General features: G+C 38.9%; 2 pseudogenes; both read right to left on the bottom strand.

Moving 5' to 3' along the window:
* Positions 1–836: 836 nt before the first annotated feature.
* LOC137943273 (5S ribosomal RNA) lies at positions 837–955 on the bottom strand (annotated as a pseudogene).
* Positions 956–1,346: 391 nt separating this feature from the next.
* On the bottom strand, positions 1,347–1,465 carry LOC137943332 (5S ribosomal RNA; annotated as a pseudogene).
* Positions 1,466–18,899: the final 17,434 nt, after the last annotated feature.

Genomic DNA, 18,899 nt, shown 5'->3' with positions numbered 1-18,899 from the left:
CGGACGATTCTCAATATTCTACAGAATCTGAATTCCCAAAATTAAACCGTAGAGATGATTTTTGGGTTCTTCTGATTCATCAACATGAATCATGCGCTAGTGTTCCACTAACAATGTCAGGAGATGAACTGAGTAATGTGGTTGAAGTTCATCTCCTGCGTGAGTTGACTAACCCCTCCTATTAGAACTGAAGTCAATTACTTTGTGTGTTGTTTTCCTAGAGTGAGCACAAAGGTGATCTGAAATTTGTCAGCATTAGCATCATTTATGCTGAAAATTCAATCTTCTTCATATCTAAAAACTATTTTCTGAGCTGATGGGTTAGTTCATTGGAGAAAGAGAATAGAAACTGATTTTTATTACATTAACTGAAATTGCAAAATGTTTTAGCTTGCATATCTTACTCAGAAGTTTTTCTTTCAACCACATTTATCAAAATGCCAAATTTTATTGATCGCACCCGTTTGTATCTCCATCCTACCAATCCCTTGGCTTCCCTCTTCCCCCGTGTTTTGTCGGTCTTTTCCACATTCTTTCCATAAAATAAAATTAAAAATTAAAATCTTAAGAAAAAATCAAAATATTAAAAATTAAAAAAACACTATGTCATTGGATTAAAGAAATAAAATTTTCTCTGGCCATGTCAAAACTTAACCGAACTACATTAACAATGGAAAGCAAAACAAAATCGTAGTTTTTTCCCTCTTCTCTTCTACCAGAACATTTCAAACTGTTAAAAAAGAAGACAAACTATATATACAAATACGTTTTGTTGCCCCTAACCTCAATATTATGAGGGAGAAATTAACTGGTGGCAAAGGAAAAAAGGGTAAAAAGGGGTGCAACAAGAAGACTTCTTAGGAGGTCACCCATCCAAGTACAACAATCGCCAAAACACGTTTAACTTTGGAGTTTTGATGGGATTCAATGCATTAGTGTTGGTATGATCGCACCCGTTTGTGTTTCCTTCTCCATCCTACCAATCCCTTCCCCAGCTTCCCTCTCCCCCCGTATTTTGTTGGTCTTTTCCATATTCCCTTCATAAAATAAAATTAAAAATTAAAATCTTCAACAAGAATCAGGATATAAAAAATGATAAGTGTTTTGTCATTGGCTTAAAGAATAAAGCATTCATCGACCGTGTTGAAACTGAACAAAACTATATTAATAACGGAAAATAAAACAAAATCGTACTTTTTTTTTTTTTTTCCCATCTTCTCTTCTACCCAAACGTTTCGAATTGTTAAAAAAGAAAACAAACTATATATACAAATATGTTTTGCCGCTCCTAACAGTAGCATTGCGAGGGAGAAATTAGTTGGTGACAAAGGAAAAATGGGGAAAAAGGGGTGCTACACGAGGACTTCCTAAGATATCAACCATCCTAGTACTAGTCTCATCCAAGCATGCTTAACTTCTGAGGTCTGATGGGATCTAGTGCATTGGTGCTAGTATGATCGCACTCGTTGTTGTTACCCTGTCCATCCTGCCAATCCCTTCCTCGGCTTCACTATCCCCCCGTGTTCTGTCGGTCTTTTCCACATACCCTACATAAAATAAAATATAAATTATAATCTTATGCAAAAATCGAGATATAAAAAATAAAATAGGAGAGCTATGTTGTTGGATTAAAGAATAAACCATTCACCGTCCGTGTCAAAAGTGTAGCGAATTGCATTAATAAAGGAAAACTAAACAAAATTATTCTTTTTTTTTATTTTTTTCCCTCCTTCTCTTCTACCCGAAAGTTTCAAACCATCAAATATATGTGTATATATATATATATATATATATATATATACAAATATGTTTTGTCACCCCTAACCGCAGCATTGTGAGGGAGAAATTAGCTGGTGGCAGTGGAAAATAGGGCAAAAAGGGGTGCAACACGAGGACTTCTCAGGAAGTCACCCATCCTAATTATATAACTAGAATATGTTTAATTAATTAGATAAGTAAGTTATTACTACTTTTCTATTAAATAATCGATTAGTTATTACATTAAATATGTCACTTGGCCGATTAATTAGCAGAAATCATTGGGTATTTAATTATTTCTTACTTAATCAGTAATTATATGATTAGTAAATACATAATGTCATTAATTAATTAGTATTAGATATGATCAAGATAGTTATGTATTACATTAAATGTGTTATTTAATTAATCACAACCCAACCCTTGTCCCCCACCTAGGCGTGGGTGAGGTGCGTGGGTGAGCCACATAGGCAAGGCACGTGTGTAGGTGAGTGGCGCGCGTGCATTCAAGCTGTAGAGGCTGGCTATCAATTTCTTTGTCTCATTTAAAATCTAAAATTTTAACTCGGATCGATTCAAATGCTCTTGAATTATATCTTAGGAGCTTATTTAGGCATTTGTGATAATGCGAAGTTTGAATTTAAATAAAGGGGTAAACCTCGTACTTAGGTGGGAAGATCATACTGTTACGGTCCCTAGCCATGGATCTAGTAACTCGGCGAGTTGAATATGAATCCAGTACTGTTTGAGGGTTTCTTATCACATTTTTGTGAAAAGAACTCTGTTATACTTCTCCTTTCACGTTAGGATTGAAAAGGATTTTCCTTTTCTCAATTATAGATGCAACAAGCAAGTTAAAGGACTGTTTAAGCACTCAGATATGAAACCCCTCTTTTATGATTCAAGACAAGAGGGTTTTACTTGCTGTAATGACTCAAGAACAACCCCTTTCCCTTTACTGAATTCATTCCCCTTGAAAAGGAGTTTCCTTTTCTTAATTATGAATGAACCCAGCTAGTCAAGGAAGCTCCTTGAGGCCCCAACGTGGAACCCCCTTTCTTATGGATCACGTCAAGGTTGGGTTTCCAATTTTATGCAGCACTGGTTCCTTACGTAAAAGAGAAACATAAATCTAATCTTAATGTTTGGAATAAGATTAGCAAATACCTCTTGACATCAACACCAATCCAGCAACTAGAATTCGTCCTCCTTCCTGGTTAGCTCACGCCAACCCTTCTCCAAATACCTCTTGACGTCAACACCAATTCAGCAACCAGAATTTTTGTGAAAGACATGACCTCTCTTGTAGCTCGAAAGAGAAAGGTAATTCCTCTTCCTTTTCCATCCAAGATCTCCTCAAAGACTCCCCAATGGATGCAGCAAACCCCCAAGAGAGTTCACACCAAGAACCCTAGAATAGAGAGCCTAGAAGGAACCTAAATTACCCTAGTTTATGCTAATTCCGAACTTGCTTTATTTCTCCATCCTTACCCCTTAAATAGGGTAATTAAAATCAACATAGGTTAGGGTTATTAAAACCCAATTCTACCCCTACCTTTAAGTCTTATTACAAATATATAAAATTCGAAATTAAAGGCAACATAATAATAAAAGTAAAGTAGATGACTCAGTCTTATTGAGTCCATAACACATACTGATCCATGAAAGATGAAGGGACAAGGATTCTTATCCCTAGTTTGCATATAAGTAGGCTTTGTACCCACGAGTGTAAACCATCTTCATTTTATGCAAAGAAGTTTCCCTTATTTTCAAAGGTCTTTTTTTTGTTCTTTTCAAACTTCTTGTATTTTTTTAATTTCATATTTTTTTATCACTTTAGAGCACTGGCTATACTTCCACTACCTACATAGAACAAGAGTGCACCCAACAGTCAGAGTGAGTTAAGTTTTTTTATTCACCAAAGTAGTATATTTTTGTGAGCTACCATTAAAATAGTTAATACACTTTCTTTTTTTCATGCACAAAAATTGTGCTTGTCTACCTTTGAAATTGAAAGGAGTCTTTTTTCAAACATAGACCATTTTGAAAGGAATATGAAGTTTTATCGTTTGGCTAGAGTGATGCTTCCTTCTCTCATATTTGCTATGTACAATTGGGGCCTCTTTAAACGGAAAGGGTCACTTAATGGAGAGAAGTAGAAGGAGAAGTTCAAAAGAAGAGGTGTTGAGAAGTAGTGGTGGTAAATTTGTTTTTTTAAAAATAAAGAACATCTAAGTAAGGAGGAGCATAGTAGATGAAAATTTCTTTTCATGCAAAAGTTAGCAGCTCCAATTTGAGGGGAATGTTCCAGAAGCAAAATGGAAGAGTCCAATATGATTTTCATGGTAAAGGAATCTCATGGTAGAAGAATTAGTAGGACAAAGTCTTATTTGAGTCTCATGGTGTTACGGTCCCGGGTCATGGATCGAGTAACACGGCGTGGGATTTGTGAATCCAGCACTCAGAATTTACTCACTTCACGTCAAGGGTCTGTGTATGAGTATTTCTCCTTAACCAGTGCTTGGCCAGGAGGAAAGATCCTCTTTTCAGGGTCCTACCGAGTTGTTGTACTAGGTAGAAGACCCCACAGCAATGCTGACCTTGCTGGAGCAAGGTGCTCTCTTTTCTTGGTCATGGCAAAGAGGGTTTGGTCCTCTTTGTTGCTGCTCTAGCTAAGAATGCAATCCTTCTTTCTTAAATAACTTGAAACACGAGTTTGGGATAGATTAATACCTCTTCTTTGATGCTATGATCAGCTCCCACGTTGCACCAGGATTTGCTCAAGATTTGAGGATAAAAATCCTCACTTTGCTGCTTGGTAAGGGAGGAATTGGGCCTCTCTTGCTGCTGCTGCCAAGAGGGAGAATAGACCTCCTCTTTGGGCTTGGAAAAGGGGCAGGAAGCTACTTTTATTAGTAGGGATGATGGTGGATGAATTTGGGTGAAGATGGATGGCAATGGAGGGTGAAGGATAGGTTGGATTTTTGGAGTAACCCCTAAACTAGAGATCAAGAGGTGATCTCAACCTATTTAGACTAGGTTATTCTAAAATCTCAAAGCTTCCCTATTTCATTCATACCTATCCCTTAAATAGGGAGTTTTAGGGTTAGGGTTACAATAATTCCCCATAATGCCCTTACATATAAAGTAATTAGAAATAACTCCTACTTAAAACAATATAAGAAATAAATCCTACTTAAAACAATATAAGAAATAAATCCTACTCAAAGAAATATAAGAATTAAATCCTATTGAGTGAGTTGTTGTTGTCTTCTTCGTTGTGTGACTCGGTGTGCTATTGAGTCCACAACATCTGCCTCCCCATGGAGAAAGAGCTTGTCCTCAAGCCCGAAAGTTGGGTAGACTTGTTTGAAGATGTCCACACGTTCCCATGTTGCAGCGTCGGGGTCAGTGTCCGTCCACTGAACGAGAATCTCCCAATGATCATTGGTCAGCCGTGCACGTAACACCGCAGCTGGGTTAAGAATAACCTCGCCATGATCAACCGGTGGTAGGAATGGAGTGGATGTAGGCTGTGCTCCGGAATGCTGCTTTAAAAGAGAGACATGAAACACATCGTGAATTCTGGCTGTGTCCGGTAATTTGAGTTGATAGGCGACTGGTCCCACGGATCGAAGAATGGGAAACGGCCCAAAAAATCTGGGTGAGAGCTTATGACGTGAAGGTCCCGCTAGAGACTGCTGACGGTAGGGCTGGAGCCATAGCCACACATACTTTCCAACCTCAAAAGAGACCTCACGGTGGCCTCTGTCGTATACATCCTTCATCCGAGCTTGGGCACGTCATAGCCGTTTTGTGATATTCTGTAGTAGTAGATCCCTGTCTATGAGTGCATGATCAATCGTGTCCACGCGGGTGGACCTTGGGTTGTACAAGAGGAGGCGAGGGGAATCCCGGCCATATATAACCTGAAAAGGAGTGGATTGCAATGCAGAGTGGAACAAAGTGTTGTAATAGTATTCGGCCCACGGAATCCATTGAACCCATTGCCGCAGATGATCCCCCCACCAAGCACCGTAGATACATCTCGATGGTGCGGTTCACCACCTCAGTCTGCCCGTCTGTCTGTGGATGATAGGCGGAGGGGAACTTCAATTTCGTCCCACTCAAGCGAAACAATTCCCACCAAAAGGTGCTCGTGAAAACTGCATCTCTGTCACTCACAATGGATTCTGGAATGCCATGTAAGCGGACTATCTGCTCCAGGAAAGTCTAAGCAACCCGTGTTGCTGTATATGGATGAGCCATTGGTATAAAATTCCCTTACTTGGAGAATCGATCAACCACTAGGAAAAGTACGGATTTGCCAGCTGACAGGGGTAGGCCTTCCACAAAATCCATTGAAATGTCGGCCCAAACCTACGTAGGAAGGGCCAGAGGCTGGAGAAGACTGGCTGGACTCAAGTGCTTGGCTTTGTTGCGTAGGCATACCTGACAGTCGCCCACATAAATCGCAATAGAGGGTTTCATGGCTTGACAGTAAAAATTAGCTCGAATTCTGTGCAAGGTCTTCTGGATCCCCTCGTGTGTACTGTCGTGGTAGGCCGAGAGAATAGCTGGAATCAAATCGGACTCAGGTGGAAGGAAAATCCGATGCTTGTAATAAATAAGTGAATCCTGGATGGACCACTTTACATTCATTGTCCCTTCTGAGATCTGCTGATGCAGTTCCTGTAGTGCGGGGTTAGTAGCATGTGCTTCTCGCACCAAGTCCATAATGAGAAATATCAGCTGGCTGATAGAATAGACGGACTGCTGATCTTCAAAACACCGTGACAAGGCATCTGCTACCGTATTTAATCTCCCCACACGATAATCCACCGAGAAGTCAAACCCCAACAACTTACTGATCCAGTGCTGCTATGGCGACGTCGTCAAACGCTGTTCTAGTAAGAATTTAAGGCTGTAGTGATCCATGCGTATGAGAAAAGCCCGGCCCCAGAGATAAGGCCTCCAATGTTGGACCACTTTGGCCAACCCAATCAATTTGTACTCATAGGCTGCCAGTTTGTGATGGTGGACTGCCAACTGTCTGCTAAAATAAGCAATAGGATGGCCCAGCTGCTGTAAAATGGCCCCCATGCCCACGCCCGAAGCGTCGCACTCTACCATGAACAATTCATCGAAGTTGGGAAGTTGTAATACTGGCGCGGATGTGAGGGCAGCTTTGAGTGCCACAAATGATGTGGTGGCCCCCTCATTTCAAATAAAGGAATTTTTCTTGAGTAAACTCGTCAATGGTGCTGCCACTGGCCCATAGTTCTGAATCAATTTGCAGTAGTAGCCCGCAAGACCCAAAAATCCCCGTAATGCAGAACACGACTGTGGTTGCGGCCACTCATGAATAGCTCGGATCTTCTCAGGATCCACCGTAACCCCTCATGTGAGATAATGTGTCCCAGATATCCCACATGTGAAGCCGCAAAAGAACACTTGGAGTGTTTCAAATAGAGCTGATGTGCTCTTAACAAGTCGAAAACAATCGTCAAGTGTGCCAAGTGCTCCTCAACCGACTTGCTATATATCAAAATATCATCAAAAAATACAAGAACAAATTTTTGAAGATAGGGGCTAAATACCTCGTTCATCAAAGCTTGAAAAGTGGAGGGTGCATTGGATAACCCGAACGGCATGACGACGAACTCAAAGTGGCCATGGTGCGTGTGGAGCGTCGTCTTCTCGATATCAGAGGGGTGCATCCGGACCTGATGGTATCCCGAACAGAGGTCGAGTTTAGTGAATAACCATGACCCATGTAACTCATCCAGAAGCTCATCCACTACCGGAATCGGGAACTTGTCTTTTACTGTCTGCACGTTCAACTCCCGATAATCCATGGAGAACCTCCATGTCCCATCATGTTTCTTCAAAAGTAAGATGGGTGAAGAGAACAGGGAGCGGCTGGGACTAATAAGACCCTATTTCAACATCTCATGGCACTGACGCTCTATCTCGTCCTTCTGAAGGTGTGGGTAACGGTATGGTCGCACGACCACTACCTCAGAACCTGGTTTCAGACAGATCCAGTGGTCACAGTGCCTCATGGGAGGCAAACCCGAAGGCTCTTGGAAGAGGTCATAGAACTCCTCAACCAAACCATCACTAGTACTGTCAGGCTGATCCTGTGTTTGCAAAGTGTGTATGCGGTGGGCCCTATCCACCTGACAGCCCTGTAAGAGCACCTGACTTCCGGCCAAATCAAAGCTCATGGTTAAAGCCGAAAAGTCCCACAGAATGGGCCCCAATGTTTGTAACCATTTAATGCCTAAAGCCATATCAAATCCCACTAGGGGAATAACAAAAAATTCCGCATTAAATGAAGTAAATCCAATGGAAAAAGTTACCACCTTACTAATCCCATAGCTAGGGACCTTCTCGCCATTGGCTACTGAGACGATGGCTGTCGGATGAGTGTGTATCTGAAGCTGGAGATATTGTGCGGCTGTCAAACTCAGAAAATTGTGTGTACTCCCCGAGTCGACTAGTCCCACCAGTTCTCGGTCGATGACATGAGCTCGGACTTGCATTGTAGTAGGCGATTTCTGCCCAGTAATAGCATGCAAGGATATCTCTGGTGGTTCCTCCTCGATAATATCCTCTGGATCCTCTAAATCCTCCATCTCGAGCCAAAATAATCGTTTACATTGGTGTCCGACCCGATACTGCTCATCACAGTTATAACAGAGATTTTTGGACCACCTTTCTGCCATCTCCGCACTCGTCAATTTTTTTATAAAGCTCGGTAGGGAATTACCAGGGCGGGGATCAGCTACCTGAGTCGTAGTCGGAGTGTGTCTGGATGGTACTGCTGTAGATGCTCCCTAAGATGAATTATAGCGGCACCCTTGCCACGTGGAGGAAGTGTTCCTCTCACTCGACCAACCCGGCTTACGTTTCTACAACTGTTGTCATTGTTCCATTGCTCGGGCCATATTCATGGCATGAGCTAGATCCATGGGCATAAGGAGTTCTACCTCTAGCTGTAAATACTCATTGAGACCTGCTGTGAATAAGGAGACCTACTGGTCAACCAATACCCTCTCTCCAGCACGAGCCAACTTTTCCTGGACGAGTTTTTGATAGTGTTCCACCGAACCCATTTGTCTCAATAGGACTAACTCTCCCAAGGGGTTGCTATTGGCGGGAGGCCCAAATCTAACTGTGCATAGATTTTTAAATTCGCCCCAAGTCATTCCCGGTCTCTCTTTCTCTACTTGAGTCATCCATAACATGACTTCATCTGTCATATGGAAAGAGGCTAGTTGCACCTTATCCCATTCAGTAGTCCCTTGGTTCAAAAAAAAAATTTCACATCTATGCAACCAAATTACGGGATCCACAGAACCATTGAAAGAAGGAAACTCTAACTTGGTGTACCTTGGGATTGTGCCTCCATGCTGAGGTGCTTGGACAATAGTGCGCCCAGGTCACTGCTCCCCTCTTTTGTGATATGGTTGAGCAACCTCTCGCACCTCTGGACTCTGATGTCTCTCTATCCTCAACTCCTGTAGCATGCTAATGATTCGGCTCATCTCTTCTTCCAAACCACAAACCTTTCCCAACACTGGTTGTGCTGTTTCAAGGCTATCTTCTATCTTTTGTATCCTGATTTGGATTTCTTCATTGCTGATATGATCCCCCATGTTACCCTGCTCTGATACCAAGTTGTTACGGTCCCGGGTCACGGATCGAGTAACACGGCATGGGATTTGTGAATCCAGCACTCAGAATTTACTCACTTCACGTCAAGGGTCTGTGTATGAGTATTTCTCCTTAACCAGTGCTTGGCCAGGAGGAAAGATCCTCTTTTCAGGGTCCTACCGAGTTGTTGTGCTAGGTAGAAGACCCCACAGCAATGCTGACCTTGCTAGAGCAAGGTACTCTCTTTTCTTGGTCACGGCAAAGAGGGTTTGGCCCTCTTTGTTGCTGCTCTAGCTAAGAATGCAATCCTTCTTTCTTAAATAACTTGAAACACGAATTTGGGATAGATTAATACCTCTTCTTTGATGCTATGATCAGCTCCCATGTTGCACCAGGATTTGCTCAAGATTTGAGGATAAAAATCCTCACTTTGCTGCTTGGTAAGGGAGGAATTGGGCCTCTCTTGCTGCTGCTGCCTAGAGGGAGGATAGACCTCCTCTTTGGGCTTGGAAAAGGGGCAGGAAGCTCCTTTTCTTAGTAGGGATGATGGTGGATGAATTTGGGTGAAGATGGATGGCAATGAAGGGTGAAGGATAGGTTGGATTTTTGGAGTAACCCCTAAACTAGAGATCAAGAGGTGATCTCAACCTATTTAGACTAGGTTATTCTAAAATCTCAAAGCTTCCCTATTTCATTCATACCTATCCCTTAAATAGGGAGTTTTAGGGTTAGGGTTACAATAATTCCCCATAATGCCCTTACATATAAAGTAATTAGAAATAACTCCTACTTAAAACAATATAAGAAATAAATCCTACTTAAAACAATATAAGAAATAAATCCTACTCAAAGAAATATAAGAATTAAATCCTATTGAGTGAGTTGTTGTTGTCTTCTTTGTTGTGTGACTCGGTGTGCTATTGAGTCCGCAACACATGGGATAGAATCTTACATAAGAAATCTATTGATTTTATCAGTATTCTGTAATATTGATTTACTTTGTTTCGTATTAGGAGTTCTATTCAAGTTGTAAGTGGAACATAGGTAGGTTTAATTTTATTTTGATTCTGTGAGTTTTCTCTATTATAAATAGAGAAACAATGTACTCATTATACAATCAATTTAATGTTTTCTCTCTTAATATTTTACGAATCAATTCCTATGCCTAATATTTTTAATTACTCAAATAAAACAAATAGAAAATAAAACATAGCATAAAAATAAGATATCCAATTATAACTTCATAACATGAACTAAAAGCATGGTTCTCCTCATTTGTGCTAAAGTAACTCATGACATTACCAGAGGATTTCATAAAGAACAACAAATTGAAAAACCTAAAATGTGTCAGTACTTTATCAACTTGAGTCTAATAAGTTAATCTTATAAAAAAGAAATAGAACATGAGATGAAGAGCCGATATGAAAGAGTCATAGATGACCAACCAAGAGAAAATGTGATGACTTTCCTAATGAAAGAGTCATATATGTCAGTGCTATTTAATAGAAGAAATGACCAACAAAGAACTTAATTATTACCATTCAGAGGAATAATATTGGAGGAATCAAAATTTGGAACAGATAAAGTTTGAAGAATTACAAAATAAACAACAATGCTTACTAAAACATGCAATGGAACCAAAAATTGAATATTTACCCACGTAAATAAATTTAAAAAAATAAATCAACATATGAGTAGGCTTAGATTATAACACATAAATTATTTATATCACTTTATAATGGCATCATAAATTTATCTCTAAAGGAATTTTCTATTGTTGCAGGCGACTAAAATTTTTTTTTAAATGTTTCTATCCAATCCAAATTAACCCCTTAAATATAACAATTACCACGTGAGGTTAAATTATTAGATTTCCATGGATATTCACAAATTCGTATGTCATTAACTTTATGTGACTAAACTTAATGTCACTAGACATTTTTCATAATTAAGAATGTTGTGGTTATTACTTTATTATTCAAATGTAAACAAAAATATGACATCAAAATAATTGACTAAAATTTATGCCAATTATTAATTTCTTATATTTAGGTCAATCATAATATGCATAGAAGATTAAGTATGCATAAACCCAAAATAAATTTTTATACAGATAAAAATTAACTAACACTTGTATATTAAACATTCATATATGCATATCCAATTTTTTAATCCATATGCGCTAAAATGAAAAAGAATGAAAACTAAAATATTCTATTTTTCCTGTTATTTATATATGAATTAAATGTATCCAACGATAACATTGGGCTTGGATGGGCCGTGAGCATGTTTGGTGCTCTTGTGCGTACAGTGGTGTGGGACAACCGGAGAGCACGATGTCGTGCTCCTGGCCTTGGCTGCACTCCAATGAGAGCACGAAACACCGGCGCACACAACACGGGTCTCTGCTCTGTTCGCTCGCGCCGCTCTCGACTGCTCATAGCTAGACGTCCCGTCCGTTTGGGACTCTACTCACCATCCCCGCACCGCCGTCTCCTTCCTCTGGTGCCATTGTGACTGGTGTGCGTCCGACGAGCACAACACATCGGTGTACACAGGCTTCCTTTACAGCATCTCTCTCTCGGTGCTCTGTGACTACTCCTCTCGGCTGCACTTCGACGTAATGTCTGGTGTTCATTGCCACCCACCGAAGCAACGTCTCTCGACCAAGAATCAATTGTGCGCAATGCCGGTCTCTAGGCGATTGGAAGTGAGGAACGGGACCAATCGGGAGTCGGGAAGAAAATGCACACAAAATTTCGATGATTCGACACCAATGCACACAACGAGCCCCGTCGTTCGTCTCCCCACGTTGATGATCCCCTCTATAGACCCGAACGATAGTTGATGGCTGGCTATGGGCATTTTCTTCCCACGAGTTCATCTGTTCCCACTAACATGCTGGCACCTCCAGTGCACTAAGCGAAACCTACTCTGGCACACCAGTGCAGTCATCTTGTTTGGCCGGGGACGCTGTTCAAAAACATCACTGCCTCTCCTGGATGCTGTCTAGCTGGGGAGCTCCAGCGTGATTGAGATTCGCTAGGCACACAACGTATTGTCAGTCGCACGTGCCACCACTGGCTATCAAAGAAGTGTAGGGCTCATAAGGCCTCATCTTAAGTCTACATCCTCCTGTACTCAAAAACGACACGTAAATTTTTATTTTTTTTATGGCAGAATAAAAACATAGACAACATTTAACAAAAAAAGTAATGGAATTTTAATCAAGACGAAAGATTCCAAATGTAAATCGGAATTTCTAAAACAATATAAAATTCATAAAAAGAAAATCGGAAACCCAAGATGCATACCTTCAATCATGGTAGACAAAATTCCAGGAATTTTGCGGAGGAACGTCTTGTTTATCCAAACTCTCATTGATGGATAAAACTCAGGCTTATTTCTTGTCCAAATCCCATTTAACGTACAATCCAAACACAGGCTCACTATCCTTTTATCTATGGGAAACTACCTAATAATGGGTTAAACCTATAAAAGGGAAACAACTATCAAAGGAGTCATGGGCCATTCTGAAAGGAGGAAGTGGAGGAAGAGTCATGAGATGCTTGGTAATGAGATTGTAGAGATAGTAATTGAGCTTGAGATTAGTGTGGATTTTCTTGCACTAGAAGATGACCCCATTACATGAACCCATATTCTTGACGTTGTGATGTGAAGGGAAGACGAGGGAGTCTTGGAGCGTGAGTGCTCCTTTGTCGTCCAAGCGACAAAACATACATTCACATATGAAGCCATAGTCGTAGTATTTTCGATAGACAAGCCGATGTCAATTGATTTGGCAGTGAAAGAAGCTAACTTTCTTGATCATATTCTGCCATTTCTCTAAAATAGCTTCACACTTGAGCTATCATTTCTTGGGCAGATGTGAAAGAATTTCAAGTGAGATGTCTTTGTTGAGGACTGTGGGGCCTGGTCCATTGCACACGACTCTGTTGTCGAAACATAGACGATGTGTGAACAAAGTCCCTCACAGGAAGACTTCGTCTCTATTGCCAAAACAAGGACATTGCGCGTAGAGAGTCTTGCATTTCATTGTTTGTTCACTATTGAGAACAATCATAATTTTTCGTATTTTTTGTGATCTCTCATTTGCGTAGACAAAGAGGGGGTGAGGACACATAGTAGACATTGTGAAAAGATTTTTGGCAGGAAAAAGGTACATCTATTAAGCACTTTGGGCAGTCGACCGGGAATGGCAGGTCTCCTCACTGTTGGCAAACCACGTGTGCGCTTTCATGAATTGCGTGGAGAGTTGCGAGTGGGGGTGGAAACTGGAAAGTTGCAAAAACGTATAGAAAAGGCAAGATTTAACTGGCACTCTATTGGCTCGACACCGTTGTCGTTGCCACTGCCGGAGCTGTTGTACGATGCTGCTGCCATCGTCATTGCTGGTATTGTAGGGCAGGACTTTGACTCTGTTTCCGAAATAGAAATAGAGTATGAAATAGAATCTCTCGGTAGAAGAGAGACTCAAGAAGAATGACGATGTTGTCGTCATCATTGCTGGAGTTACTATTTGTTGCAGTTGCCATTACTGGTACTGCTGTTTGATGTTGTTGTCGGAAGAACAAAGTCTGGGACTTACTGGAACAAAGAGGTTTACGGCACTCCCTCAGGATTTTGTATCGGTATTTGTGTATGCACTAGGAAGACGAAGCGGGGAGAGGTTTCGGTCTCGCTGAAACTCGTTGAGATGACAAAGAGAGAAGACTCTCTCGGGTTGTATTTCTGGTGTGAGAAACAAACTGTATTGTGATTCGTCAACTGATCTATAAAATCCTCTAAAGCTCCCGTGGATGTAGGCAATTTTTTGAACCACGTATATTGTTTTGTGCATGACTACTTGTTACTTGTCTTGTTGTCATCGATGATTTTTTCCTAACAATTGGTATCAGAGTCGGAAGATTATAAGAAGTAAGAATGTGATCTTCAATGAGAAGATTGTGTACAAGGACAAGTCCAGTATAGTTGCTGAAGCAAATCCTTAGGAGTCTGACTTTGTCAGACTAGATGGCCTACCAGAGGCCACAGTGTAGTGCAGAGATGCGAGTGACAAGGAGAGTGGGTCTAGTGCTCCCACTCCTATTATTCTACAGTCAAATCCAGAGTCGTCCACTCCTGTAGCTACAATTCGCAAATCAGTAAGGACTAATCATCCTCCACAACGTTTCTCACCTACTTTGAATTATATTTTTTTGACAGATGGTGGAGAACCATAGAGTTACGAAGAAACCTTGCAAGGTGAATATTCTAGCAAGTGGGAGCTGGCCATGAAAGATCAGATGGATTCCTTGTTAGGGAATCAGACATGGGAGTTGACAAAACCTGCACTAGGGAAGAACCCTATTGATATATTGACAAAGGGTGTTACTCCTGAGAAATTGAAGTTGTGCGCAGCTTCAGTTGGTCTTCTAGTATGAAGACAAGGGCAACGAGTTGCAGAGGTGGAGGATATCATGTTTGAGGAAGAGGGCGATCCAGTTGGTGTACCGGTCTCCAAGTGGGCGAATTGTTGAGGACTGTGGAGCCTGGTCCACTGCACACGACTCTGTTACCAAATCAGAGACGGTGTGCGAATAGAGTCCCTCGGCATGAAGACTTCATCTATGTTGCCGAAACAGAGACGTTGCGCATAGAGAGTCTCTGGAGGAAAATGCGACTCTGTTTGGGAAATAAAAACCCTCAGGGTTTTTGAACAGGGTAAGGGCGAAAAACCAAGAGTGATAGAGGAGCTCACGGAAAAAGAGATGTTTTTGGGAGACCTTCACGCGACGCTGTGGTCAGGAGAAAGAGTGGTTAGAGGCTTGACGCCGTTGCCATCACCATTGTCGGAGCTGCAGTACGACGCCGCTGCCGTTGCCATTGCCGGTGCTGTACGACAAGACTTCGATTCTATTTATGAAACAGAAACAAAGTACGAGAGAGAGTCTCTCGGCAGAAAGAGAGACTCGAGAAGAACGACGATGTTGTAGTCGCCGTAGCAGGAGTAACTGTTCGTTGCCATTGCCATCGCGGGTATCGATGCAGCTGTTCGACACTGCTGTCAGAAGAATAGAGTCTGGGACTTACCGGAACAAAGAGGTTTACGAAACTCCTTCGGGATTTCGTATCAGTGCATGTGTGTGTGCCAGGAAGACGAAGCTGGGAGAAGTTTCGGTCTCGCCGAAAGTCGTTGAGATGAAATAACCATTTCAGGAAGGAAGCAAAAATTTAATGGCATAGAACCAAACCTGACCCTTTTATCCTATCGTAATTGGACTGGGTAAGATTAGGTCTGGTTCAATGCTTACAAAGTGATGTGAAAAAACTCAATTATAGCAGTTAAACAAATTGTCGATTTATATCTAATGAGACAATCAAGTACGCTATCGTGCATTGCATCGCCCATTACCGTTCGATCACAACTAACTTCCTCCAACGGTTGTTTCTTATTAGAAATATTTTAACATTTCCGTTACAAAATTTCCACGGAATATAAAAGTTAAGATAAACCCTGACACTTGTAACTCTCCTAGCTCTTTCCCAACAAAACACTTGATGGCTATTTCTATTTCTCTATAAAAATTAATATGACCAATTGTGGTCCGAATGATAGGTTCCCAAGGATTATTATAAATTAATTAATCAAGTTATAGTATTCTATTGTTATATGATAAGTTATAGCTTAAATACATATAACGTTTGTGGTTTTTGAATCCTATTAATGATCATTTAATAATAACCAAGTCTTTAATTTATATATTTTAATAATTACCTAAAAATATTTTTTGTAACATTGAGATAAGAATAACTCATCTATCAGATAATAATGTAATTATATAATAAATTATAGTTAATAATTGATATCAACTAATTACTTGATTGATAACTCAACTAGTTACTACGCAAGTCATATTACATTAACATGACTTGATCAATTTATAATGTGCATCAATATGATCATCCAAATTATTATAATTTCACTAATTAATAATTTAAATCTTGAACCAATTAGTTATGTTTAGTTTATATTTTAATTTTTCTAATTTTTAACGTATTTCCATAAATATACATAGAATTTATGTGTATTTCACTAATTAATTTTATTTTCGATTTTAAGAAAATCTATAGCAAAATTTTTTATCAAAATTATTATATATAAGGATAATTGAAATTTTTTAATAATATCAAATAAATAACTTAATTTAACTATATTAATTAATTTTTATATTAAGTTAACTAAATTAAGTTGATTGATCAGTTAATTATTTTTATTTAATTTAAATTAAATATTTCAATTAAATAAAAAATTTATAATACTAAAAATAAATTATAATAATAATTATTGAAAATTTATAATTCTAATGCTTTTTGTTTTATCTATTTCTTTGATAAAAATCTTATCTTGTTTCACATAAAAGCACTATTATAGTTTATTAAAGACTTATATAGCACTATGTAGGTAATAAGAGGAAATGTTAAATATAAAAATTGAGAATAGTGGATATTTTTTTATTTTTTCCTAAATATTTCTTAGATAAATTACTTCATTGAGAATAGTATATATTTCACAAAGATTTTTAATTTCACCAGTAATAAGTGATTTTTTTATTTTAATTTCCCCTACTTTTTCTTGTTGAAATTATTTCACCAAGAATAGCATATATTTTTAAGAGATTTTTATAATTTTCAAATAATAAGTTTATATTTGTTTTCTCTAACTTATTTTTGAGGAATTATTTTGTTGAGAATAGTATATATTTCTCGTTGATTTTTTAATTACTTTGAGAGTAAGTGAATATTTTTATTTTTAATCTCCCCTCTTATTCTTGACGAAATAATTTTTCCAAAAATAGTAAATATTTTTTATTATAATTAGAATTTATTCGAGAGTAAGTGAATTATTTTTCTTTTTTTCCTAACTTATTGTTGACGGGATAGTTTCGACTAGAATATCTTGGTGAGTTTTTAAATTTCATCGAGAATTATTGGTTCTCGCCATTTAGTGGGAATATTTTTCTCCACGACATTCAAATTTCATCGAGAAATATATATTTATCTTAAAAAAAAAATTCATGGAGAAGAAAAAACATTGAGAGACATCAATTTTCTTGTAGCATAAGAAGTTAGAGCAACTCAATTGAAGATGGCTATGAACTACTTCTGACAAGCACACTCAAGCACACTCCTACTTAGATTTCATGATTTGAATGTAAGTTGAATTATGTCTAAACTTGTAGCTTTTGCATGAAGTCTTGTTTACTTGAATGGGACACAATCATGTTCAAGCGATGGGAGTAAAAAGTATATAATCAGAAAAGAATAAATCATTTTATATATTGTGTTGGTCCCAAGATCCCCATTAAGATAATTTTGATGATAATAAACAATTGAATTACTAATGATGTGTGTCAAGTATGAGGCGCATAAAAAAAACCCTTTAGAAAAAATTTCTAGCAGCATATTCGTTCGATCCACCATGGCCTATTTCAACGATCCATAGAAAAGGGAAGAAATTTCCTCATACTAGAAAGCACACCATCAACATCTAGTAGCACCATTTGACTAAAAAACAAAGGAAGAATCATTTTTTTTTTTTTGGACACAACCAGTCCCAAAAAAAGGCAAGAAGAATAGCATGAGCAAAAGGAGATGACCATATAGGAAGAAATAAAAATTGAAGTGTCAACAGTTGGAGTCAAACCCATCTATAAAAGTCAAGCATAATAAGTGAAAAAGATGAAAGCCTAGAGTGAAAATACAAAATTAAGCAGTCAAGCATGTGATGAATCGGAGCACGAAGAGTTGACCCCTATGGAAGGAGCTGACCTCATGTCATGATGGAGTGAGCAAAACCATAGTGGGAGAAGTTGATCATTGTAATGAAGTTCATATAGCAAGAGTTGACAACATGGAAGGAGTTGACCCCTTCTAAGTAAAAAATGCCAAAAAGGATTTGACTCTATGCAATAAAAAGTTCTGAAATACAAAAAAAAAAAAATTCAATGGACCCTTATAGTGTGCAAAAGAAAGAGGAGTTGAACTATGGGGTGGAGAGGATTCAAAATGTGGAGGATTCGACTACAGAATCAAGCTATTAGAAGAAAAGTCGTGGAGGCCATGTTCTAGCAATTCCATTTCCTGAATATCGGGTCCAAATAAAAAAAAATTAGGTTTCCAAATTATGTAAGTAACCTATAATATGTTCGGTAGTAAAAATAGGAGCTATTAATTTTTTTTCATAATTTTTAGACCTTTGTTTTCACCTTCTTTTGCTAAATGTTGAAGAATTTTTTCTTTAACCCAAACTCTCCTCTAATGAAATTCTCTCTTCTCACAGTGAAAACCAAACCTCCTAATCTCTTGCACATGATTTAAGAAGTTTTTACCTCCTCCAAAGCTTAAAAGGTTGATAGTTTTCTTTATTGAGCTAAGAAATTATATGTTGTTCGATTAAATACTTAAATCTCAGTTAG

The sequence above is a fragment of the Aristolochia californica genome, unplaced genomic scaffold (assembly GCF_029961685.1).
Source record: "Aristolochia californica isolate CCGP_79_NKW_82.1479 unplaced genomic scaffold, dmAriCali1.0.hap1 SCAF_10, whole genome shotgun sequence".
NCBI classification, from domain to species: Eukaryota; Viridiplantae; Streptophyta; class Magnoliopsida; order Piperales; family Aristolochiaceae; genus Aristolochia; species Aristolochia californica.
This window is presented reverse-complemented; position numbering and strand designations above follow the sequence as displayed.